Source organism: Panthera pardus, unplaced genomic scaffold (genome assembly GCF_024362965.1).
Source record: "Panthera pardus isolate Hobbes unplaced genomic scaffold, ASM2436296v1 HiC_scaffold_15, whole genome shotgun sequence".
NCBI lineage: Eukaryota > Metazoa > Chordata > Mammalia > Carnivora > Felidae > Panthera > Panthera pardus.
Window position 1 is genome coordinate 34187666 of NW_026526710.1, and position 27146 is coordinate 34214811.

Sequence of the window (27146 nt, forward strand, 5' to 3'; positions counted from 1 at the left end):
CCCACTCATGTTCTGTCTCTCTCTCTCAAAATAAATAAATGTTAAAAAAATTATCACTCTTCTTATTAGTAATATAATTTTAAGTATGCAGTTTTGCAGATTGATGAGATTTAGCATTACTTATATATCCTTTAGTTTAAAAACTTGTTTTTAATATTTACATTTATGATTACTCCACTTATGGCAAGTGAAGTAATTTTAAATGTATGGCAATGACACAAAAAGTTATTTTAAATGCATACATTTTAATGAAAAGTCACAAAATATAGTGGCTCAGTAGGTTGAGCATCAGACTCTTGATTTCAGCTCAGGTCATGATCTCATGGTTTGTGGACAATAAGATGCCTGCTTGGGAGTGTCTCCTCTCTCTCCCTCTCCCTCTCCTCCCTCTCTCTCCTCTCCCTCCTCTCCCTGTCGCTCCTCCCCCTCTCTTTCCTCTCCCTCTCCCTCCTCTCCATCTCCCTCCCCTCCATCTCCCTCCCCCTCCCCCTCCTCTCCCTCCTCTTCCTCTCCCTCCTCTCCCTCTCAACAAATAAACATTTAAAAATAAATAAAGATAAAAAGTCACAAAGTATAGAGTAAACAAATATATAGGTGGGACACAATTTAAATACTGATATACAGTGTGAATACTGATGTTGACAAAGCAGTAATCTAGTGAATGGATTAAAAAAATAATTATTTAAATTAAAATAGAACAATAATCAGCCTAAGTTTATTCTGAGTTAAAAGTTAAATGTTGGAACTTTTAATCATTTTTGGAATGGCAAAGATTTTAAAGACCACTTCCAGTTGAAAGAAACTGATTTTCTAGGGCTCCTTATCAATAAGCAAACTTTTAAATATAAAAAAAAAATATTGTGAAAATGATTTACATAAAATTCTAATATGTACACATTGATGCTACTTTCTTACTGCAAAATGCTTGTAATTACTAAATCAGTAAAGATTTTCAGATCCATAGTGATATTTAAACTGTCACCTATTTTCTTCCTCTAATTGCTTTTGGGGGCTATACAAGAAGAGTGAGCATTTCTTTTCAAGTAATTTGCTGCCATGAAAGTTTACTCTTAGCAACAATGGGCCTTAAGACAGAACAGGAAACTGCTTGCATAGGCCATTTGAGAAATATTGAAAAGTCTTCTAGCTCGCATGAAACTGTAGCAAAAGCTTTGCTTTTTTTGGTTTATGGGGTGAATCCTTTTTAAGACCTAAATAATCCTTAGAAAGACACAGTATTCTCACCTGTTAACTATTATTTGTGATTTAGCACGAATCAAGTCTCTGAAAACAAACTTTGATTAGCAAGGAAGCAGGAAGGGCCAGCGTTTGAGTGTTTGCTAGAAAACTGAAGGATATGAGGACGGGGAAGAGCTTGGGTCAAAAACAAACACCAAAAACCTTCACAACTTTATTCAGGACTGTCCCCCATGGGTCATCTAAAATCAGTTACTGGTGACATCCTACCCACCTTCTGCAGATGCCTGAGAATTTGAATCCAAAGCCTAAATCCTAATGGAGCCAGTACAGGGGGTTTCCAACGTCGTGTTTTCAGCATCACAGTCATGACCACGAGAACGTTTTCCTGCTTGTGGATAAAGGACTTTTGCCAGCGAGTATCTGAGATCCTGCATGTCCACCTCCTATATTAAATCCAGGATCCCTGAGCACTGATTGGGGAGCACATTTGGAGTGGGGTCCCGATGAGCTTAGATTTGTCGGCATGCTATTGAACACCACTCTGTATGTATTGCCTACATACTGTGTTAGAAGTTAGAAAAATCTTAGTTAATACAAATATCTTAAGAACCAACTCTTCAGTGGGAGAAAAGTATTTGCTCAGCTGAAGTCACGTTTCCCAAGTTGCCATCATAACCACTGGTCTGTGGACTCCAGAGAAACAGCTAGGATATGAAGACAAAAAAGCTACAGAGTAGGTACAGGAATACTTTTTTCACATTAAAGGATGAAAACTACAAGGGAGGGGCCTGGGTGGCTCAGTTGGTTGAGCGTCTGACTCTTGATTTTGGTTCAGGTCATGATAACACAGTTCCTGAGAATGAGCCCCGTATCAGGCTCTATGCTCACGGTGCAGAGCCTGCTTGGGATTCTCTCTCTCTCTCTGTCTGCCCCTGCCCTGCTCGCAATCTCTGTCTCTCTCTAAATAAATAAATTTAAGAGAAAACATTTAAAGGATGAAAACTATAAGAGATATAAAATTGGATATTCTAAGAATAAAAAATTTCAAATGGAGACCAGAAGAATATGAAGTACACAATTTATGTACACACAATATGGAAAAAAATATATAGAACTAATTACTGTTTAGAGGTGCGTGTATTTGAAAATTTTAGAGTGAGAAAGAATCATGAAGATATAGTTAATCCAGTTCTGTTATTTATCAATAACATTTATTCATATGTATCATTTATTCAATAGTATAATGTATTCAATAATCACTATATCCTCGAATGGAGAGTAAAGCTTTTTTTTAATCATTCAAAATCTAAAGACAGCAACATAAAAATTACGATGCAAGAAAAAAATTGGTAAATTAGATTTTATTAAAATTAGAACTTCTGTTCTGCATAAAACTATGTTCTAAGATCAAAAGAAAAGCCACAGCCTGGGAGGAAATATTTGCAGAACGTATATCTAATAAGAGACTTGTATCCAAAACAGAAAAAGTGCTCTTAAAAGTCAACAAGAAAACAAAAAAAGCAATACGTTTGGGCAAAAGACCTGAAAAAGCACTTCTCCAGAAGAAATGTACAAATGTCAGATAAACACACAAAAAATGTGCTCAACATCTTTGTTATTAGGAAAATGTTAATTAAAACAATAATGAGGTATCACAAATTTATTAAGATGGCTAAAAAATGGAAAAAAAAAATAAACTGACAATACCAATTGCTACTAATGATGCGGAGAAATAGGAACTCATTCATAGCGGGGGTTGAATGCAAAGTGCTGCAATCACATTGGAAGATAATTTAGCAGTTTCAGATAAAGTTAAACATAATTTCACGATACAATCCAGCAACCATGCTCCTTGGTATTTAACTGATTTTAAAGCTATGCAGTACAAAAGCTGGCACATCAATGTTTATAGAAACTTTTGTCATAATCACCAAACCTGGAAGCAGTCAACATGTCCTTCAATATAGGAACGGATCAATGATGGTGTAATAATAAAATCTGGTATAAAATATGTGGATAATGGAATATATTCAGCAACGAAAAGAATGACCTATCAGATCACACAAAGGTATGGGTGATACTGAAAAGCATATTGCTACGTAAAAGAAGCCAGTCTGAAAAGGCCACAGTCTGTAGGACTCCATTTATATGACATTTTAGAAAAGGCAAAATTATAGAGTCGGTACACAGATCAATGAATGCCAGGGCTTCTGGGAGAGTTAGGGGGAGCGGAAATTGAATAGGTGAAGAACAGGAGGTATTTGTAGTGTGCTGAAAATATTCTGTATGACATTATATCATGATTATATGTCACTATGCATTTGTCAAAACCCCTAGAATTTACAGTAAGCAGAGCACGTCTTAATGCATACAAATGAAAAATATATATATCACCTAGGAGACTGGGGGATCTACAGAATGGAACGTAAAATATGACAAGATAATCTAACTGCATTAGAAATATATGAGGGGCACCTGGGTGGCTCAGTCGGTTAAGCAGCCCACTCTTAATTTTGGCTCAGGTCATGATCCCAACCAGGAGCGCTGCATTGGGCTCTGCACTAAGCATGGAGTCTGCTTAAGATTCTGTCTCTCTACCTACTACTCATGCGAGAGAGAGAGAGAGAGAGAGAGAGAGAGAGAGAGAGACTCTCTCTCTTTTTTATTTTTTTAAATAAAATATATATATATGAAACAACCTCAGTGAAGGGGTAGCAGGAAAAGTTGCTGACCTAAATAACTTTCAAAATGAGTGGAATATGAAAGACTGAAGACAAATGGAACTACATGAAACACTGTACTGTAATCAAGTGGTTTCCCAGGGGAATACAGGTTAGTAATTCTGAAATCACAATGCGTGTATACTGGAATTGAACAATTAAGTCAAGGACAAATGGCGGGAGCCAAGATATCACTGTTGAAGTGGGAATTTACATATGAGCAAGGAGTAGAGGCTACAGGATCCATGTGCTGGTGGATTGGAGTTGGAGACATGGGTATTGACTCACATTTAGCTTCATATGAATACAAATGGTTACACATGGAAATACTTATAGACGTGTTTATAGATACACAGGTTAGCATACACACATGTATTTCTTTATTGTGTGTGGGGGGCCGGGCCCCGGCGCCAGGCTGAGACCGGGTCGAGCAACGTTCCCCGTTGACTCAGCCAACCCAGTGGTTCTCCCTCCCATTCATGTGGGAGGCCGGGCCCCGACGCCAGGCTGAGACCAGGTCGAGCAATGTTCCCTGTTGACTTAGTCAACCCGGTGGTTCCCCCTCCCGTTCCCCCACTTTCAAGGGCATACGAAAGCCTTGTCAAGGCTGAGAAAGTTAATTCCTGAAGCCTGTGGTCTGCAGGTGTTGGCAGTAACGCTACCTCCCTTTTTCTACCCCGGGTCAGATAGAAACAAACATGGGAATTGTGTTTTGCTAGCGATCTTATCAACAAGGTCTTGTTGTGACCCGTCTAGAAAATGCACAAGAAACACAGAACTAAATGTTTTGGTTGGCAGCGATTATGTGAAACCTGTTTATTCTTAGAATGGCCTGACCCATAAGAGTCTGGATATAAAAGATTGTGTACAGCAACAATAAAGCCGTCACTTGGGCGATCAGCCCAGGGGACCCTCCTGTTCCCAAACTTTCTCTTCTCTCTTTTTTTCTTACATTCCCCTACCCTCAGGACCCTGATCTCGGTGTTTGTTGCACCGGTTGCAACAATTGTGTCCGTTGAGAGGGCCTAAGAGAAATGACACTCCGGTGGTAGTGCCCAGATAGTGCCCAGATCTTGGTCTCCAGTATCATTCTCTGATCAAAGCAACTAGAGATACAGGCCTCCAGTTATGGAATGAAGAAGCCATGGGAATAAAAGGCACAGCACAGGGAATATAGCCAACGGTATTGTAATAGCGTCGTATGGTGACGGATGGTAGCAACACTTTTGATGAGCAGAGCACAGTGTATAGAGATGTTGAATCACTGTGTTGTACACCTGAAACTAATGTAACATTGTGTGTCAACTGTACACAAATTTAAAAAAAATTAACCATATATACATATATATATATATATATATATATATATATATATATATATATATATAATTCTCCTTTCTCCATTTCTCCAAGGATAGATATGTGATGTATTTTTTTTTTTTAGAGGGAACTTCAGCTCCTTTGAGAAATAGCTCATTCCAGGCCCGTGGCAGGGAATATACAAGAGCAGCCTGGGGCACCTTGTAGTGCTAACAAGAAAGTGCTCAAAAAACAACAACAACAACAACAACAACTCGATCCACACTGATGGAGCTGTCAACAGAAGACAGAAGCTGGAGCAAATTGAGCAACGAGATGGACGAAGTAGTGTTGGATTACTCAAAACTTAAAGAAGACAAAGATATGAATAAGTACCCATGAATCCACACTGATAGAAATTATTGAATAAATACATTGGAGTGGATAGACAAACGTCCTACGCAGAAAACTTCCAAATAATTAATGTAGATAAGCCGCTTTCAGGGAAATGGAACACAACTTCTCACTCTTAAAGTCAGCTGGATGTGGTGACTTTATCCTTCCAAAGAATGCAAACCATATGGAAAGGAACAGAGTGTGGCTTTGCGGTGAAGACATTGGACAAACACTACCCGGCCATGTGATCAAGGGTGGCATCTGCAGTGACAAATTATTTTGATAGTGTATACTGTTGATGAGATGTGATGAGAATGGCACGGTGTTTCTATGATCTTTCTTAAAGTTTTCTTGAGGGGAAAGGGGAAGAGAGAAAGGGAGAGAGAATCACAAGCAGGCTCTATTCCCCTTGTAGAGCCTGACACAGGGCTCAATCTCACAACCGTACCATCATCACCTGAGCCAAAATCAAGAGTTGGATGCTGAACCAACTCAGCCATGTAGGCACCCACTATGGTCTTTCTCCCAAAAATGAACAGCCCAATTCTAATCATGAGAAGTTCATCAGACAAATTCTAACAGAGGGCACATCCTACAATTTACTGGGCCAATACTCCCCCAAACTGTCAAAATCATCAAACACAAGGAAAAGTATGAGAAAATATTACAACCACGGGAAGTCTAAAGAGACAGGAGAACTAAAGAAGTCATATCCTGGATGAGATTCTGAAAAAATGGCATTAAGAAATAACAGGAAATACAAGCAAAGTATGGGCTTTAGTTGATATTAATGTATCAAAATAGATTCAGAGTCAAGGTGAATGTACCATATTAATGTAAGATATTAATAACTGAAAAAACTGGACTTGGACACATTAGGATAGCCTGTACTATTTTTGTTATTTTTGTGTAAATCTAAAACCATTCCAAAATGAAAAATTTTATTTAAAAATCAAACTTGAAAGATATTTTTATTGGATAAGCATATGAATTCAAATCCCAAGTTTCTACATCTGCATATCTAAAATTTATTTCAACATTTTACTATTAACTGGGTTACTCAAATTAGTAATGAGTATCATAATTAATAAAAAGAAAATATGGTGAAATATAATGGTTTTATTTTTAGAAATTGGAAATTTACTACCAAAGAATATCACTAAATGACCTAGACCATTTTTCTTCCCATGTTTATAGTGACCTTCTCTCAAATTGTGAGAGAACTGGCATACTAGAAATATTGATTCTTGTGGCCAACCCCAGAGCTATGGAGTAAGAATCTCAGGATATTTTGAGGGAGAGAGAGACAGGGACAGAGACAGAGACAGCATGAGTCAGGGAGAGGCAGTGAGAGAGGAAGAGAGAGAATCTCAAGCAGATTCCATGCTACCAGCACAGAGCCTGATGTGGGACTTGAACACACTAAGCTGTGAGATCATGACCCGAGCCAAAACCACGAGTTGGATGTTTAACTGACTGAGCCACCCAGGAGCCTCAAGGAAGTTAATTTTGAAGATCTCCTAGAACAATGAAAGATACATTTTGTTCTTTAAAAAATTGTTTTTAATGTTTATTTATTTTTGAGAGAGAAAGACAGAGCATGAGCTGGGGTGGGGGGAGCAGAGAGAGAGAGGTAGACACAGAATCTGAAGCAGGCTCCAGGCTCTGAGCTGTCAGCACAGAGCCTGACACGGGGCTTGAACCTGCAAACCATGAGATCATGACCTGAACAGAAGTCAGACACTTAACTCACTGAGCCACCCAGGCACCCCAAGATACATTTTGTTCTTACATGAGCATCATAGATTAATTTTCCATCTCTTTTCCTTCAAGTATCAAATAACTAATATAAAGCTTCTATTTACAGGTAAACATATACATTTTAAATAATGTTTATGGTCCTACTAGCACATTATTTGGTAAATTATTGATCTTGTTTTTCTAATTTGTTTTCTGAAAAGTCATTAACTGAAATTATTTTCTGGAGCTCTATACATTGGAACATTTTTTTAAGCATTTTGTTACCTTCATGCATTCATGAACCTCATAGTTTACTCAGGAAGATTTTTAAATGCAATTTTAGATAAATCCTAACAAAGCATTTGTTAATCTATCAAATAATTTTCAGTAAGTTCCTATTTTGGTACCAATAGTGGAAACCAATTTGGTTTCTAGTGGAGACTTGAAACTCATAAGCTCAGTTCTAGATTCATTTATACTGTTTTTTTTTTCATATTTCTTTTTTTATCATTTTATTTTTTTCATAAGTGTACTCCTTAATCTCAATCCCCTTTTTCCCCCATCCCTCCACCTATCTCGTCTCTAGTAACCATAAGTTTGTTCTCTATAGTTAAGAGTCTGTTTTTTTGTTTCTTTGTCTCGCTCTTTTTTCCTTTGCTCACTTGTTTTGTTTTTTAAATTCCATGTCTGAGAGAAATCATATAGTATTTTTCTTTCTCTAACTGACCTATATCACTTAGCCGTATACTCACTAGTTCCATCCATGTTGCTGCAAATGGGCAGATTTCATTCTTTTCTATGGCTGAATAATATTCCATTACATATGTGTGTGTATGTGTATATACATATATATAATATATACATATAATATACACATAATATGTATGTGTGTATACATACACATACTTCTTTATACATTCATGTATTCATGGAAACTCATTTTTACTGTTTTTTTTTTTTAGCTATCTCTGATTTTTTTTTCCAACTAAACTTTCAACATTCAGGTGTGTAGGACATTTTAAACTACACCTCTACCCATGTCCTAAAATGTCCTAGAATTGGAAATTATTCATTTTGTCCGGAAGCGTATTAGCCTTAAATCACCATCTTCTTTAGCTTATATTTAGTTTGTAAGGGCAGTAGTATAAAGAGAGATTATCAGCAAGTGCCAATGATCATGGAAGGTGAGTTGCTCTTAGTATTATTGTACACAAACCTTTCTTTTTCTCATATAAGTTATTATGGCTTTATAAAATATCACAATCACAATTTGAATTTAGACAGAAATAAAAAGGTATATTTTTGAGAGTGCATGAAATGTAAAACCAAGGCTAATGGGCAAGAGCTGCATAGAACTTAATATAAGAATAAATTTCAAAGAAGCTGAGAGCCACTCAAAGATGGCAAAGCTATGTCACAAAGTGATGACACTTATTCCTGAAACTTAATTCTGAAAGTATTATCGGAAGTTGAAGAATTATTTGGTGCAGTTGAGAAAGAATGTTATTGAATAAACGTTCTAAGATCTAGCATAGCTATAGTCTGTCTTCTGTAGTAAGTCACCTAAGTTTAAAAAAAAAAGAGAGAGAAAGAGGGAGCATTAATATAATACATTTGTGCGTTTGTTATGATATATAGATTTTTAATTTTTTAACTATGTAGGTATAATGACATATCTAGATTTGTATAGAGACTTTTGTGTATAGAATTTATATATAGAATTATTTTTGGAATTTATATATAGAATTTGGCTTATAAGCCAAATGTAGAGGCTTAAAAAAGACATTCTGAACATGAATTTATGGATTAGGAAGGTGGGAAGGACGCAGCTAGGAATTTCCTCCTTTGTAATTTCTCATATAGTGAGATTATGGCTCGGGCTGCAGTCATCTGAAGATGGACTAGGGTAGACATCCAAGATGGCTCCCTCACATGGCTGATAGCAGCTGCTGGTCATTGGAAGCTCTGCTGAGTTGTCAACTTGAGCACCCATTTGGTTTCTCCACCATGGTCGTCTCAGAATAGTCAGATCTGTGGTGAAGTGCTCCAAATATGAGCATTCATCAAACAACAACAACAACAACACCAACAACAAAAACATAGATTACAACATTAACTCCTAGTCCTTCAAGTCACATAACATCACTGTTACTGCTCTCTACTGGTTTCAAGCAAGTCACAAGTTATATACCAATCAGAACTGAGATCCGTTGAGCCAGATTCCTTTAGTCAATTTGAATTGAGAGCCTTAACGAGTAAAATTAGTTGACATCTCTTGATCACTTTCTTGAGTTGTTGGTGTGTTTTAAGTTCCCATGTTGGAACCCAGCCTTTATCTAAGGAATGGGTTTATAGTTGACTATTCTTCTGATAGAACATAGCGTCATAAAAATCGTTTCTATAACAAGAAAGTAGTTTTTTTTTAGTTATAAAAATGTGAAATCCTAAAATGACATTATTGCACTTACTCATACAAATAGAGCTCTGTTAAATTTTGCCTAACTGCTTGGCAGATGAGTTGAACTTGATAACCAACTGGCTGAGAGGGAGACGATGCAGTATAGAATTGTCACTATTTTATAAGTAAAAATAGTTTTCTCCTCATTACACAGAGGAAATATGGCCTAAAAAATCCAAAATATGGGCACATATGTAGTCATGGGGCATCATTCATATTTTTAAAAAATAATAAATATCTTAAATGTACAAAGTTAGAAAGGTCCACTGAAAAATGCAGCAAATAAATATGTTTTTTGAGAAACTTTAAATCACATGGGACATCACTGGGGAAATGCTTACAAAAATGCTTTTCAATAAGTCAGAATATAAGATTATATGTGCTGAATTATTTCATTTATAAATAGAAAAACAATACAAAAAACAAAAATTTTATAAACTAAGACAGTGTATATAGAACTTTTAAAAATATTTTTTATTTTTATAATGTATACTTTTACTTTTGATGAACAAAAAGATCTAAAGCAGTGTGTTTTTTTTATTATTGAATGTTAAAAAATAGAATGCTTTTTCATACCTTCTATACATACCCCCATAGATAATAAAGGATTTACTGTTTCCTTCCTTCATTTACTTGTTTACATCATTATCTGGCTCATTTTCTGATGATGTCAAAGCCATATCAAATATTACTTCTTTTTGTTGCTTTTCTTGATATACCCAGACAGAATTCTTTTCTCTTAAAATTGTGTTCACATAAGACATTTTTTTAAAATTAAGATATAACTTACATTAAAATTCATCCTATTAAAGTATACAATTTAGCATAACTTGTTACATACTTTAATAAACTATTTGGATAATTTTTACTGTATTCATGACATTGTGCAACTATCATCAATATTTTAATTCTAGAACATTTTCCTCACTTCACAAAAAATCCCTGTGATTCATACCTCACACCTCATTCATACCTCCCCTCTATACTGTAGCTATCACTAATCCACTTTCTGTCTCCATGGGTTTGCCTATTGTGGACATTTCACAGAAGTGGTATCATTTAATATATGGCCTTTCGTGTCTAGCTTCTTTCACTTGGTATAATGTTATCAAGTCCCATCTCTGTAGTATCACCTATCATCAATCCCTTTTGTGGCTGAATAATATTCCGTTATATGGATATGCCATATTTTGTTTATCGTTTCATCAGTCAGTGGACCTTTGGGTTGTTTCCACCTTTTTTACTATTACAAATAATATTTCTGTGTACATGTATTTATAAGTTTTTATGTGAGCATGTTTTCCATTCTCCTGAGTATATACCTAGGATTAGGTTTGCTATGTCATATAGTACCTCTATGCTTAACTTTTTGCAGAACTACCAAACGGTTTTCCAAAATGGCGGAACAATTTTACATTCCCACCAACTACGTACAATGGTTCCAATTTGCCTCCAACCACGCCAACACTTATTATTTGTCTTTTCAATGACAGACATCCTAGTAGGTGTGAAATGGTATCTCATGGTTTGGAGTTGCATTTCCATAATGACAGTAATGTTGAGCATCTTTGCCTGTGTCTATTGGCCATTTGTGTACCTTCTTTGGAGAAATGTCTATTCAAATCTTTTTTCCATTTTTCAGTTGTGTTATCTTTTTACTGTTGACTTGTACATGTTCTTTATATATTCTGAATACCAGAGGTGTATCTAATATATTCTTTGCAGTTTTTTTTCCCCAATTCTATGGATTGTCTATTCACATTCTTGATAGTGTCCTTTGCGGCACAAAAGCTTTGAAATTATTAAAATCCCATTTATCTATTGTTTAATTTGTTTGCTTTGCTTTTGATAGGATATATGATATCTATATATAACACCTATGTTTGCCTGTGATAGTTTTATAGGCTGAGTTCTTATCACGGATTTTTTATTTATTTTATGCTCATTTTTAGGTGATGTACAGAGGACTTTATACAGATTTTCTGATATACTTGATACTACATCATTCTCTACCACTTTTATTCTCTACTCTCTTCCTCTAGATTTTGATCTCCTAAAATATTACACACAGTAACTGGTAGTAAAGGGTCCTGAAAAAAAATGATCACTTTTAAAAATTGAATTGATTTCAACAAATTATACATTAGCATGGATGTGTTACCCCAAATGATTTAATTTTGTTCACCAAAACAATTCCGAGAACCTGCGCCACTCATGGTTATTTTCAACTTTAAACTAAACCTATCATGATATTTGCCTTGCATGGAACGTGGTACAAAATTCATCTCAGTTGAGATAATGATGTATTCTTTGTACTTTATGTGAATTTCATGGTTTTATGTTATTTTGTGCGTGATTTATTTATTTATTTATGTATGTATTTCAAGATTTTGTTTACATTTTAGTTAGTTAACATAGAGTGTAATATTAGTTTCAGGAGTAGAATTTAGTGATCCATCACTGACCTATAACATCCAATGCTCCTTAGGACAAATGCATTCCTTAATACCCATCACCCAAGTAGCCCATCCCCCTACCCACCTCCCCTCCAGCAACCCTCAGTTTGTTCTCTATAGTTAAGAATCTCCTAAGGTTTGCCTCTTTCTCTTTTTTTTTCTTTTCCCCTGTGTTCATCTGTTTTGTTTCTTAAATTCCACATGAGTGATGTCATCTGGTATTTATCTTTCTCTGACTAACTTATTTCACTTAGCATAATGATTTTAGTGGTTTTGTTTGTTCAGTTGGTTCCTTCAGTTGGAGAATCTTCAAATTCTCCTTTATGCCCAGAGACAACTCTAAAAAAGGCAGAAAAGCAAACCACTAATAATTTATTTTTCTTATATCAGCGGTATTCTATTACTGCCCTATACATTTCAATGATTAAAAAACGCAACAAACTTCTAAGGAAGGCCATGCCAGATACTTGCAAGTTGCTTTGCTCTCAGAGGAGCGGAAAACTATTTTACTTGAGCTTCCATAACGTAGAAGAGAAAGCACCAGAAAGCCAGAAAGTGCGCCCTGAGGCAACAGGATAGATCTGAAGCTGCTCTGTTTCTTTAAGTATGCAAATCAGAAGAAAGATGTTGATAGTGCTGAAGATTTGATGTCAGAGAAGGATACTTGTCAGATACACCACCAAATATTAGCTTGACATTATGGTGGTGTTTTCTGTTAATCAGCTGTTGGTTATCAGAAAACCCACATAAACTATTAACTTGTCATGCACTCCTTTCAGCCCACAAGGGACTCAGTTGTAAAGTGTGGATGCAAAATAAGCTGCTGGAACTGAGGTCTGATGGCATGGGAGCCACAGTGTAGACACACATGACCTTCTTTAGGTGAAAGGAGAAATGTTCTGGGAGGACGACAACAGGAAAAAGCCAGAGTAAGTTCTCTAAGTGGTGGTCCAAATAACAGCCTAGACTAGAGGCAGAGGTAATCTATTGTTATCTCCTCTGGGAAGAGCAAGGAACCGTTGGCAAGTGCTGAGAATCAACCAGCTTTTTCAATGACAGGCTCGCAGGGGTAAGAGAAGCAAATGTGGTTTGCACTTAAAATTTTTTTTTTTGTTTTGTTTTGTTTTTGCTTTAACTCACTGATTAGGCATATTAAGCTATTTATAGATAAAAAGTAGAATTAGATCTATACGTGCTTTTAAATTAATACAGACACTTTTATGAAATCGAAAACAACAAATAAAATTATTCACGATGCAAAGTAAATCATGAACCAATTGTATAAAACAGCACTTACCTTAATGGTTTCCATCAATTACATGTGGTGAGAATTTTGGTTTCTCAAACAATCGTTAACAACAACGTGCGTAATGGCAATAACTGTTACTAAGAAAAGCCTATTGCTGCCGGTGGTAGTAATAGCTCATGTGTTCACTAACAAGGGGGGGAAGGACAATCAATTGCCTTTTTTTTCTGTTAATGAAATAAAATTTAATATCTATTCACCACTCAACAGTTTGTTAATATGTGCACCTGCAGGGGCACCTGGGTGGCTCAGCTGGTCGAGTGTCCAAATCACACGGTTCGCCAGTTCGAGCCCCGTGTCGGGCTCTGTGCTGGCAGCTCAGAGCCTGGAGCCTGCTTCCGATTCTGTGTCTCCCTCTCTTTCTCTGCCCCTCCCCTGCTCATGCTCTGTCTCTCTCTTGCAAAATAATAAATAAGCATTAAAAATTAAAAAAATATATGTAAACCTGTAATGTTAAAGAAATACGGCATTTTTTTCAGTAAAATACCTATTTAGTAACATTTATGGAGTGCAAACTATATGCCATGTGTAAGTCTCTGCTCTTATGCCATGAATGTTAACTGTGGCAGTGAGAATTTGACATGAAATCTTGATTTAAAAAAAAAAAAAGAGGTGAGTTTCCTATAAGTGATCATTCACATGCATTTTGAGGAAAATTTGTATGTAGAGTCTGACCTAGCTATAAAAGTTCAGACCAAATCAAACTTTTTGAAAGGTACAGAATCACAGAGATTATTTAATGCAAAGGAATGGGCAAAATGAAGAAACTTGTCTATGGGCACTCATTTCACTAGTGATGACAAGCGTTGTTCAGACTTCCTTGGTGACTCACAGAGCAGCCCCACTGGGGAGAATGACCCTGAAGATGGTGGCAGTGGTGGTGAACCTGGGTATGTAGCTGTCACCCTCTCATCCCCCTGCTTTCTTTCTTGGAGGTCCAAATGGCATTAAAACACAGGATAATCAAAAATCTTACCTTCCCCTACTGCCGGGTCCTTCTCTCACATTTTTCAGCCTTGGTCAATAATAACACCAGTTGTCTGGCCAGTGAATCCAGAAACTTGGGAGTCAGCACAGGCCGTCCTTATACCTTAATTTCCCATTGTGATAAACTTCTACCTATGGTTGAGTCAAACTCTTTAATATCACAATCATGCATCCGTTTGTTCAACCCCCAGTGTGACAACCCTTATCTTCCCATTTTGGACCAGAATCATGGTTTCCTAACCCCCAAGCTTGATTGCTTTCAAGTAACTGTTAGCAGGATAATCTCATCAAATTCCAACCCCTCTTATTACTCTCACTTAAAATGCACCATAGTTCCTCCATGCCTACAGAGTAAAGTCTCCAGGTCTTAAACCCTTTGACAAACGTCTAAGGCCTATCTTAATCAGGCTCCTTTGTATTTCCCCAGTTGTATCTCCAGCTTCTTCCACTGCTTCAAATGACTCACCTTTTCCTGTGCATACTAGATTTTATACTATAGGGACTTCTCTCTCTCAGGACTTCCCTCATGCTTCATACATCCCTTCCTAAGTCTTATGTCATCCTTTAATCTTTCAATGCCATGTTCCAATACATCCCTGTTCAAATTTCATGTAACCGGAGCACATGGTCATATGCAAGGGGGCACTGGTAGAATTTATTGGGGTTAGATTATAAAGGGTACTATATGACCAATGGAGGAGGCTCTTGAAGTCATTTAGAAAGTAAGAACCTGACCTTAGCAATGGAAGATGTGTAGGGAATATCATAATTATTTCTGAGGGTAACAACAGTGCCCATATTAGATGTGTGAAGCGAAGGAGGAAAGTGCCGGAATGTTCTTCAGGTTTCCACTGGAGAAACTGGGTAGATAGTGACACCACTATTTAAGATACAGAATACAGGAAATTGACCAAAATGAGATGTTTTTTCCAGACAGAGGATTTCAAATATTCGAAGAATATAGAACATGGCTAGTATTTCCACACATGTGAAGGTTGAGAATGTTGGGACCCTCCTACCACTGATACAATTTCAATTTAGAATTGGACAAATTGGGGCGCCTGGGTGGCGCAGTCGGTTAAGCGTCCGACTTCAGCCAGGTCACGATCTCGCGGTCCGTGAGTTCGAGCCCCGCGTCAGGCTCTGGGCTGATGGCTCGGAGCCTGGAGCCTGTTTCCGATTCTGTGTCTCCCTCTCTCTCTGCCCCTCCCCCGTTCATGCTCTGTCTCTCTCTGTCCCAAAAATAAATAAAAAACGTTGGAAAAAAAAAATTTAAAAAAAGAATTGGACAAATTTCGCTCAAAGAGTCGGGTGAATTCGCTGTATATGAGAAATAATTTTGAAGAGAAGTACTGTATTGCCACCTCTACCTTAGTATCATCCTTCTTTGCCTTCTTAAAGCACATCAAAGTAAACAAAGAAAATAGGATCTCAAAGGCCGCTAGCTCAACAGCAACAACATACTGTTTCTATCTCTTCACCCTCAGCTCACCCAAAAAATAGAGGACCAAGGCTTGTACTTGGTAAGAGAAGTAATGGGATTATCATGCTTTTGTGGATGCATCCTGGATCACTTAGAATAGAGTCATTGTGACCGAATAGTTATCGAAAGGATATAAACACCAAACAAAATCATGCAAATCCACATACCAAACAAGTACCTTTATTGTAGTTGAAAGTCAAATCTGATCAGTTAATTCTGAATAATCCTATGTGAACAAGGATACAACTATGTCTTCATAATGTCGCTTGTCCAGAAAGTTTACTCGCTAAAATTGTTAAAAAAAAAAAAAAGGTTTTTTTGCAAGGTCCCGCTCACTTTTTAGTGTCTGAAGACAGGAAATAATGTTTGAGCCATCACAAAAGGGCTAGGTGTTGAATCAAGATGAGAAGTTAAAAAAACAAACAAACAAAAAACCCACACACTAAGGAGGCATATTTGTATGTCCCAGAAAAAAGACCTCCGTATCTTAGAGGAACGTAATAGCTCTTGGAAATACCTTCGTTTTATACATAACACATTAAATCTTTCTCTAAGCATTTGCTGGCACTTAAAAGACAAGATGAACGAGTCGTCTGTCTTCTGGGCTTTTACCTCTTTCTCCTCTAACATGGATTCCAGTTCCAGCACCATTCTGCCTGTCCTCCTCTGGGCATATTCTGGTTTCTTACCAACCTGAAATATAATGAGCAGACTGAATTTTAACCCTTCAGCCATTGAATGAGATAGGGTGGAAACAGCAGAAGGCTCAACTCCCCAGATCAGAAAGCTAGAATGTCTGCCAGTGAAATTATGTCTTACATTCAACTTTAAAGGAGACATGCCTACTTTTGTTCACACGGAGCTTATATTAAGCTTGTATTTTTTTTTTTTTTGCATAAATTTTCAGTTTATCAATGTAATGTGGTGCTATTCCTTGGAGCACTGTGCGTTATCAGATTTAATCAGCTTGGGTTCTTTATTCAGTCTGGTGACAAAATTGTAAAAAAGGACATGGGAGAACCCTGTTCCATGCCACTACTGATTTTCCTGATTGTCATCCTCAGTGACTGACACCGTGCATTAATCAACACTCTTGAGATTACATTGTTCAAATAAATGTGATTTCAACTAATTGGACTATAATACAGTTCTCGTTTTTCAATCTTGTCTACTGGATATGAGTGATTTATTTACATGCATTGTTGAAGACAAGATATTTTCCCAGTATTTGTAAGTTTCTGGTCTAGTCAGGGGCGCCTGGGTGGCTCGGTCGGTTGAGCATCCGACTTCAGCTCAGGTCATGATCTCACGGTCCATGAGTTCGAGCCCCGCAGTCAGGCTCTGTGCTGACAGCTCAGAGCCTGGAGCCTGTTTCAGATTCTGTGTCTCCCTCTCTCTCTGCCCCTCCCCTGTGCATGCTCTGTCTCTCTCTGTCTCAAAAATAAATAAACGTTAAAAAAAAAAATTAAAAAAAAAAAAAGTTTCTGGTCTAGTCAATAATCCTGTCTTGTTACAAGTTAGCCCATGAGAATTTATTCCTTATGTATGGGTATTTATTTATAACAATGACCAGTTTCTTGGCTTAAGGAATTTATTAATAGTAATATTTTTCATAATCCTTTTTAGAATTTTGCTGGGGACTCATTTAAAATTTGGCAGTATTTAATATCAGAACTTATTCTGTAGCCCCTTTTAAAAAATACATGGTGAGATTGGTACAATTAAAGTCACCCAACACTTCTCTCCATATCTAGGATTTTTTTTTTAACTTATTGGTAATACTTCCTTAATTGTATCTGCAAGTTCATTCAATGTATTTTACTTTAGGACATTTTAAGTACCTGAGCCTGTCATACTATATCTCACCTCCATAGGGTTTCATAGCTCTCTCATTAAATTTTAAAAGCTTTTCTAAATTACAGAAATTTCTCTTTGATTAAAAGAATATTAGCAACACCAAAAGGACACTGAAAATAAGTCAAGGTGCGTTGCATGTTTCCATCCGCGCAAATGATTGTGCTTAGGCCCTCTTTGGTCTTAGGCCAATTTTGTTTTATAAAGGTCCACACTTTATACTAAAATCTTTAAAGGCCTATTCTTTATACTAAAATCTCTTATTTATTTATTTATTTATTTATTTATTTATTTATTTATTTATTTATTTTTTAAAAGTTTATTTATTTTTGAGAGAGAGAGAGAGCGAGAGCGCTTGCATATAAGGGGCAGAAAGAGGGGGATAGAGGATCCGGAGCCGGTTCCGTGCTGACCGCAGAGAGCCGGATGTGGAGCTGGAATTCATCAGCCACAAGACCATCACCTGAGCCAAAGTCCAATGCCAAAGGGACTTAACCACCCAGGCACCTCTATACTAAAATCTTAAGAAGGGAAGCTGGTCATGTTTTCAGACATATCCTTGGTTCTGTGCTTCTCTTTTCGACGTTTGAAACTGATTTTCAAAACCTGAGCTAAACAAACAGAAAGTCCTCTTTGAAATTTATTTTTTTTTTCAGATTTGTTCTCTGTTAATTCAGAATACTTATGATTGTACTAATTTTTGAATATTTCATCCCTGTTGAATACTATTCCATTAAGGGGTGTCTCACTAGAACTGATCTGTTTTCTCTCTGTGTTTTGGAATTGAAGGAGCGCTGTTTAATTATACTTACTATCTTTCCTACCATTATAATTTCTTCCTATGTCATTTTCACTTAAGGAATTCCAATTCTGTTTATTGTTTCGCTTATTTGTATCAAAGTAACACAGGCACGTAGTGAAAATGAGACAGTATTGAATAATTTGTAGTATTCGGTCTCATTCCTCACTACCTCCTGCTGCGCTCCTGGTAATCGAGTATTTTTAGAAGTTGTTATAGTGATTCTTTTGGTGCTTAAAACTGTAACGCTTAATATATAGATATTTCTTGATTTATCACACACATTTTTTTTTTAATTTTTTTTTTATTTATTTTTGGGACAGAGAGAGACAGAGCATGAACGGGGGAGGGACAGAGAAAGAGGGAGACACAGAATTGGAAACAGGCTCCAGGCTCTGAGCCATCAGCCCAGAGCCCGACGCGGGGCTCGAACTCACGGACCGTGAGATCGTGACCTGGCTGAAGTCGGACGCTCAACCGACTGCGCCACCCAGGCGCCCCACACACATTTTTTATTCTCTTCCGAATGGTTAAGAGTTAGCTCATTTCAAATATCCCCATCTAGCTGCCTCATAATGTTCTCAATCTTATTCATTATATTATTATTGTAGTTCGGTCATTGCTTCGTTTTATAACTTTACGCAGAACTATCTATACATTTGCAATTGAGAAATGTTACATCCTCTTGTTGGATTGACCCGTTTAACATTATACATTCTTTAACTTAAAATCTATTTTGTCTAATACAAGTATAGCTACCTCAGGTTTCTTTTGACTTTTATTTTCATGAAAAATCTCTACCTCTTGATTCAGCAATTTGAGACAATCTATCCTTTAATTAAAAATATCAGCTCTCCAACTTTTCTTCTTCATCGCCCTCACGTCCACCTTCTAAATTCTGTCAGGTATAAGTTTTTTCTTTACAGCAGCAACGGTGATAACATCTTACGTTCTTCTGTAACTATATTAACATATTACCTAAGCTGATTCTTAGAAGTCAATAAACAGTATGACATAGTTAGTCATGTAGCCATTGACCAGGGAGGAGTAATACACTGGTTTAAGATAGTATTTTCATCTCTGCATGCCCCATGTCACATCCCCGAGACCAGTTGAAAAAAAGGTCGCTTAAATATACTTTTTGTATATTCCTTCAGTTGTGGGAAATGGTACTTTATTTTGTTTTGTCTCATGACTTAGCCACAGATTTTTATTACAGTTCCTTATTTTTCCTAGGATTTCTCATTTCCCCTACATTTTCTGTCTGAGAGAATAAATATGTGCATTCCTCAACATGACACTGAGAATCTCTAGTTCCTTACATATTTAACATATTAATTGGAATTGATCCCATTGTTTTTTAAAGAAATGTAACATTTTGCATGCCCTCTCAAAAGCCACTAACTTTGGGCTCTAATTTGAACCAATGACTTTCTAGGCTTGTACAGATGGGTCATTCCAGGCTTTGTTCCGCTGTATTCCTAACTCTGCACACCGTTCCTCTTTCTTGATTACTATCCTTGTTTTTCTGGAGTACAATGTCAGAAAAATTCTTCAGAAAGGGTACATCAAGAGTGAAGTTTCTCCATTTCTGCAAGAATTACATGGTCTTTCTTCTGCACCCAAAACTGAGTAACAGTTTGAACAGGCATCGAATTATAGATTAAGCATTTATACATTTGCTGTCAGTGGGATTTTGAACTTTGTGCAGATGTCATGACCTCTCTCTCTCTCTTTCTCTGTGTATATATTTCTGATTTCGTCTCTGTGTCTCTCTCAGATGCTAGGATATTTATTAATTCTTAGTGTTATAAGAGTTCATAGGGATTTATCTATGTAGGTACTTCTAGGACCCAACTTTCTATGCATTTTATAGATCTTTTTAATTTTGTTAGTATATTTTAAACCAAACCAAATACTTTACGGTATTCCTTATCTTTCTCCTCACTGTTTTTGGTGTTGTGCTTTTAACTTCCACACAGAAGAACTCACTTCAGTGTACAATTTTGTGAGTTTTGACAAAAGTGTAAATAAGACAAGCAAGATACAAAACTCTTCTGTTGTCCACAAATACTCCTGTAATGCCACTTTTCAGTCAACTCCTCCCTATATCCCAACCCCCTGGCAACCTCTGATGTGTTATTTTTTTCTATGAATTTGTCATACAAATAGAATCATACCACCTCCAAAGTTTGTGTCTCGCTTCTCTCACTTAGCATAATGCCTTTGAGATTCATTTGTGTTGGATCAATAGTTCTTTATTCTTTATAGCTCTTTATTACTGAATAGTATCCCACTGTATGGATGTACCAGTTTGTTAACCCTTTCACCAGTTAAAAGGATATTGGATTATTTCTGTTTTAGATGATTATGAATGAAGTCACTATACACATTCATATCCAGGCTTTTGTGTCAACACAGGTTTACGTTTCATTTGGATTGTCACCTAGAAGGAATTTTGCTCTGTATATAGTAAGTACATGTTTGAATATATAGCAAATCACTGCTCTCTTTTCTAAAGTGCTATAACATTTTGCATTCCTACCAGTAATGCGCGGAAGTTCCAGTTCCATATCCTCACCAGTATTTGGTACTATACGCTGTTTTTAATATTGGACGTTTGAATGGTATCCCACTGTGGTTTGGTTTCCATTTCCCTTATGACTAGTTATATTGAACTTTTATTCATCAGCTAGTTTATGATCTACACATTTTTTTAATTTGATAAATTTGACATGGTACGTTTTATAAATTTAATGAATACAGTGATGCTTCCTTGATATATTTATATATTGTAATATTATTGCCATTAAAACAGTATTTATCATATCATATCATTATGGTACAGTTTTATTGTAGGTATTCATTATACTGTGCATTTGATCTCTATGGTTTATTTGCTATTCATTACAGGTTTGTATGCTTAAACACCATTTGTCTTGCCCCTCCCCAGACCCCTGGTGACTACCATTTTACTCTTTTTATTTTTATGGGTTTGACTTTTTTAGATTTCACATATGAGTGATATAATACAGTACTTACCTTCTCTAACTTATCTCACTTAGCATAATGTGCTCAGGGTACATCCACGTTGTCACAAATGGCAGGATATCCTCCTTCCTCACGGATGACTAATATTTCATTGTGTATATACATCATATCTTTTTTTTTTTTTTTTTACTTCTTGTGATTCTTTTTTTAAAGTTTTTATTTAAATTCCAGTTAGTGAACATGCAGTGTTACATTCGTTTCACATGTGCAATATAGTGATTCAACACTTTCATACATCACCTGGTGCTCATCTCAAGTGCAGTCCTTAATCCCCATCACCTGTTTCACCCTCCCTCCTACACTCCTCCCCTCTGATAACCATCATTTTGTTCTCTCTAATTAAGAGTCTGCTTCTTGATTTATCCCTTTTTTTTTCCCCCTTCACTCATTAGTTTTGTTTCTTAAATTCCAGACGTGAGTGCAGTCATATGGTATTTTTGTCTCACTGACTGATTTCTTTTGCTTACCAGTACACTCTCTAGATTCATCCGTGTCGTTGCAAATGGCGAGATTTCATTCTTTTTGATGACCAAATAATATTTCATTGCATATATATACAACTTCATCTTTATCCACTTATCAATTATTGGACATTTGGGCTGCTCCCATAACTTGACTATTGTAAATAATGCTGCTTTAAACATTGGGGGGCACGTATCCCTTTGAATTAATGTTCTTGTATTCTTTGGGTAAATGCCCACTAGTACAATTGCTGGGTCATAAGGTAGTTCTACTTTTAACTTTTTGAGGAACCTCCATACTGTTTGCTGCATCAGTTTGCATTCCCACCAATAGTGCAGGGTCTTCCTTTTTCTCCACATCTTCGCCAATGCCTGTTGTTTCTCGTATTGTTGACTTTAGCCATTCTGATATTGTGACATGATATCTCATTGTAGTTCTGATTTGCATTTCCCTAATAGTAGGTGATGATGGACCTCTTTTCATGCGTCTATTGGCCACCTGGATGTCTTCTTTGGAGAAATGTCTCTTCGTGTCCATTTTTTAATTGGCTTACTTGTTTTTTGGGTGTTAAGTTTGACAAGCTCTTTATATTTTTGGATACATCATATTTTTTATCTATTCGCCATTGAGAGGCATTTGGTTTGTTTCTATAACTTTATGATAATGAATAAAGCTGTAATAAACATGGGTGTGTATGTATCTCCTTAAATTCCTGTTTTAATTTCCTTTGGGTATATACCCAGAAGTGAAATTGCTGGTTTGTATGATAGATCTATTTTTAGTTTTTTTTAAAGAAACTCCATGTTTCCCATAGCGTTTGGACTAATTTACATTCTCTCCAAAACTACTTAGTTTTTCTGCCCACTTCTTTTTTTTTTTTTTAATGTTTATTCATTTTGAGAGAGAGAGAGAGAGAGAGAGAGAGGGGAGGGACAAAGAGTGAGAGAGGGAGCCATAGATTCTGAACCAGGATCCAGGCTCTGAGCTGCCAGCACAGAGCCCGACGCGGGGCTCAAACCCACGAACTGTGAGATCATGACCTGAACCGAAGTCGGACGCTCAACCGACTGAGCCACCCAGGGGCCCCTCTGCCCAATTCTTAATCAGATTGTTTGTTTTTATGCTATCAAGTTGTGTTGGTTGTTTATATATTTTTGGATATTGACCCCTTACCCAATATATGATTTGCAAAAATTTTCTCCAATACTGTAGGTTGCTATATTATTTTAATTGTTTATTTTGCTGTGCAGAACCTTTTGTGTTTAACTAGTCCCATTTGCTAATTTTTGCTTTTGTTCTTTGTGCCTTTGGTGTCATATCCAAAAAATCATTGCCAAGACCAATATCAGTGAGCTTCTTCCCTATGTTTTCTTCTAGAAGCTTTATAGAATTGGGTCTTATGTTTAAGTATTTGATTCATGTTAATTTTTGTGATTGGTTACAGATAGGGATGTAATTACATCGCTCTGCTTGTGCCTCTCCAGTTTTCCCAGCACTACTTGTTGAAGATAACGTGCTTCCCCCACTGGATGTTCTTGGCTCCCAATATTAGTTGACCATATGCACCGGGATTTAATTCTAAGCTTGCTATTCTATCGGTCTCTGTGTCTATTTTTGTGAGAGTACCAAACTGTTTTTATTACTATGGCTTGGGGGTATAGTTTGAAACCAGGAACTATAATACCCAGGCTTGGTTCTTTTTCTAAGGAATGCTTTGGGTATTTGGAATTTTTTGTGTTTCCACACAAATTTTAGAATTGTTACTTACATTTCTGTGAAAACCGGCTTTGGTATTTTGATGGGAATTGCATGGAATCAATAAATGGCTTTGGGTAATATGTCCATTTTAACAATATTTATTCTTCCAATCCATGAACATGAATGTGTTTCCATTTGCTTGTGTCTTTGATATCTTTCAGCATAGTCTTGAAATTTTCATTGTACATATCTTTAATTTTCTTAAATTTAGTTCTAAATGTTTTATTGTCTCTGATGCTTTGCAATTGAGATAATTTTCTTTCTTCCTTGCTTTTCTCTTCTCTCTCTTTCTTTGCTGCTTCATTACTACTGTAAAAGAATGCCACTGATTTCTAGAAGTATATTTTTAACATGCCATTTTACTGAAATCATTGATTAATTTCAATAATTTTTATTGACGCTTTAGCATCTTCTATATAGAAGATCATATTGTCAGCAAATAGCAACAGTTTTACTTTTTCCTCCCTAATTTTGATGTCTTTTATTTCTGTGCTTTGACTAATTGCTCTAGCTAGGATTTTCACTACTCTGTTGAATAAATAGTATTGAGACTGGGCTACCTTGTCTTATTCCTGATCTCAAAGGAATCTCTTTTGATTTTTCTCCATTGAGTATAATGCTAGCTGTAGGTTTGTCATAGATGGCTTTATTATGTTGAGGTATGTTGTCTCTATATCAACCTGGGAAGTGTTTTTAGCGTAAAAGAATGCTGTATTTTGTCAACTGATTTTTCTGTATCTACTGAGATAATCAAGTAATTTTTCTTTATTTATTGATGTGAAGAGTTACATTTATTGATTTGCATATATTGAACCATCCTTACATCCTAGAGATAAATCTCACTTGGTCACATTGTAAAACCCTTTTAATGTGTTCTTGAATATGGTTTGCTAATATCCCGTTGAGAATTTTTATATCTATATTCATCAAGGACATTGGTCTGTAGCTTTCTTGTGGAATTCTTATCTGATTTTGGTATCAAGGTAATACTGACTTCATAGGACAATTTTGAAATAGATGAAGTAATTAAGAGTACACTTATCTTGATGAGCACTGAGCAATATATGAAACTGTGGAATCACTATGTTTACACTTGAAACTAACATAACACTGTTAACTACACTGGAATTAAATGAAAGAAAGAGGGAAGAAAGGAAAGAAAGAAACAAAGAGTGAGTTTCCTCTTTCTCAATACCATGGAGGAGTTTGAGGAGTAGGGTGTCAATTCGTTAAATGTTTGGTACAATTCACCAATGAAGCCATCTAACCCTGCAGTTGCCTGTGATGAGAATTTTTTGATTAGCGTATCAATCTCTTAACTTATTATTGGTCTACCCAGATTTCTTGTTTCTTCATGATTCAGTCTTGGTAGATTTGTGTTTGTAGAAATGTAACTTTTTCTTCTAGGTTATGTAATTTGTTGGCATATAATTGTTTTTGGAATTCTCTTGTAATATTTTGTATTTCTGTAATGTCGGTTGTAATATTTCCTCTTTCGTTGCAAAATTTGAAACGTCTCTCTTTTTTCTTAGTCTAGATAAAAGTTTTTCATTTTTATCTTTTCAAAGAAACATCTTTTAGTTGTATTGATTCTTTCTATTGTTTTTCTGTTTAAAAATACTCGTTCTCCTCTTCCGCCTGAAGTCCTCCAGGATGCTTACTCTCTTCCATCAAATCTGCTCCATTTTCAAGGCTTTCTAATACACTCTTCACCTCACTTATTGAGTTCTCTGCTCCAGAATTTTATTTTAGAATTTCACGCACTTTGGTGAAGTACTTCTTCGGTTTATTAATTTTGCGCCTGAGTTCATTAAATTTCCTTTCTGAGTTTTCTTGCAGTTGGTTGAATTCCTTCACGTTAGCTATTTTGAACTTACTATAAGTTACAGCTCAGTCTTTTGTGACTGTGAGTTGGTTGCTGAAGAATATCTGTAATACCATGTTACCATAATTATTCGTGGCATTCGATGAGATGTGCTTCTGCAGGTGCCATTGAAGTAGTGACCACCTTTCTTATTTAGGTAAAATTGTGTTTCCTTTGACTTTAATAGTTCAACAGGTTGGAAACTAGAAGCCCTTCTTTTGTGTTCCAGCAGGTGGTGACACAGCACATGTTTTTAGTGCCTCTTCACTGGGCTGCCCCATGGGTATATAAAATTTCTACCCCTCCCACCCCCGCTGCCAGAAGTGTCCTCAGTGCCATCAGTGCTGCCAGGGTCACAGGCACTGCCACCACTGCTGGGGTTGGTGAGGTCATGAGGGTCCCAGTTTCTCGGAACCACGGGGAATCGTGTGCACCACCACAGCTCCCCTGGTTCCGCCACTGCACCCACAGATCCCCTAACTCCAGGAGGTCCAATTCCTCCACCTTCAGGTAAACAGATGTATGAATCTTTCTGGCATCCTGGGATTCTGTGCAGAAAAATCTTTATTGGGTTAGTGAGAGGCTGGCTAATGGTTGTAAATTGAAGGGGAAATAAAGGGAATGACTCACAGGATCAAGATGCCAGCATCACTCCTCTGTAGAACTGAAGAAGCGCCTTGTTCAGATATCTTACCCAGCTTGCAATCAGGTTGTCTCTTATTGTTGAGCTATAAGTGTTCTTCATGTATCCCAGATACAGTTCCTTTGTCAGATATGTGATGTGCAAAAACTTTCTTGAGGGCTGTGTGTTGGGTTTTTGTTCACATAATGGTGTCTTTTACGGGGCAAAAGTTTTAAATTTTGATGAAATCCAATTCATAAAATTTGTATGGGTTGTACTTTTGGTGTCATACCTAAAAAAGTGTCACCTAATTCAAGATACCAAAGCTTTTCTCTGATATTCTCTTCTAGAATTGTGATAGTCTTAAGTTTTATATTTGGTTCTATGATCCACTTTGAGTTTACTGTTCTATGGGCATGCCTCATTTTATTGTGCTTTGCAGATACTGGGGGTGGGGGTTGTTCTTGTTTGTTTCATTTTTCTGTATGTGTTTTCATATGTTTTTCCTTGTTTTCTGTTTTGTGTTGTTTTTTACAAATTGAATGTCTGTGGCAACCCTGCACTGAGCAAGTCTATCAGTGCTTTTTTTCCACAGCATTTGCTCACTTTGTGTCCTCTTGTCACATTTTGATAATTTTTGCAATATTTCAAACTTTTTCATTATTATTACATTTGCTATGATGATTTGTGA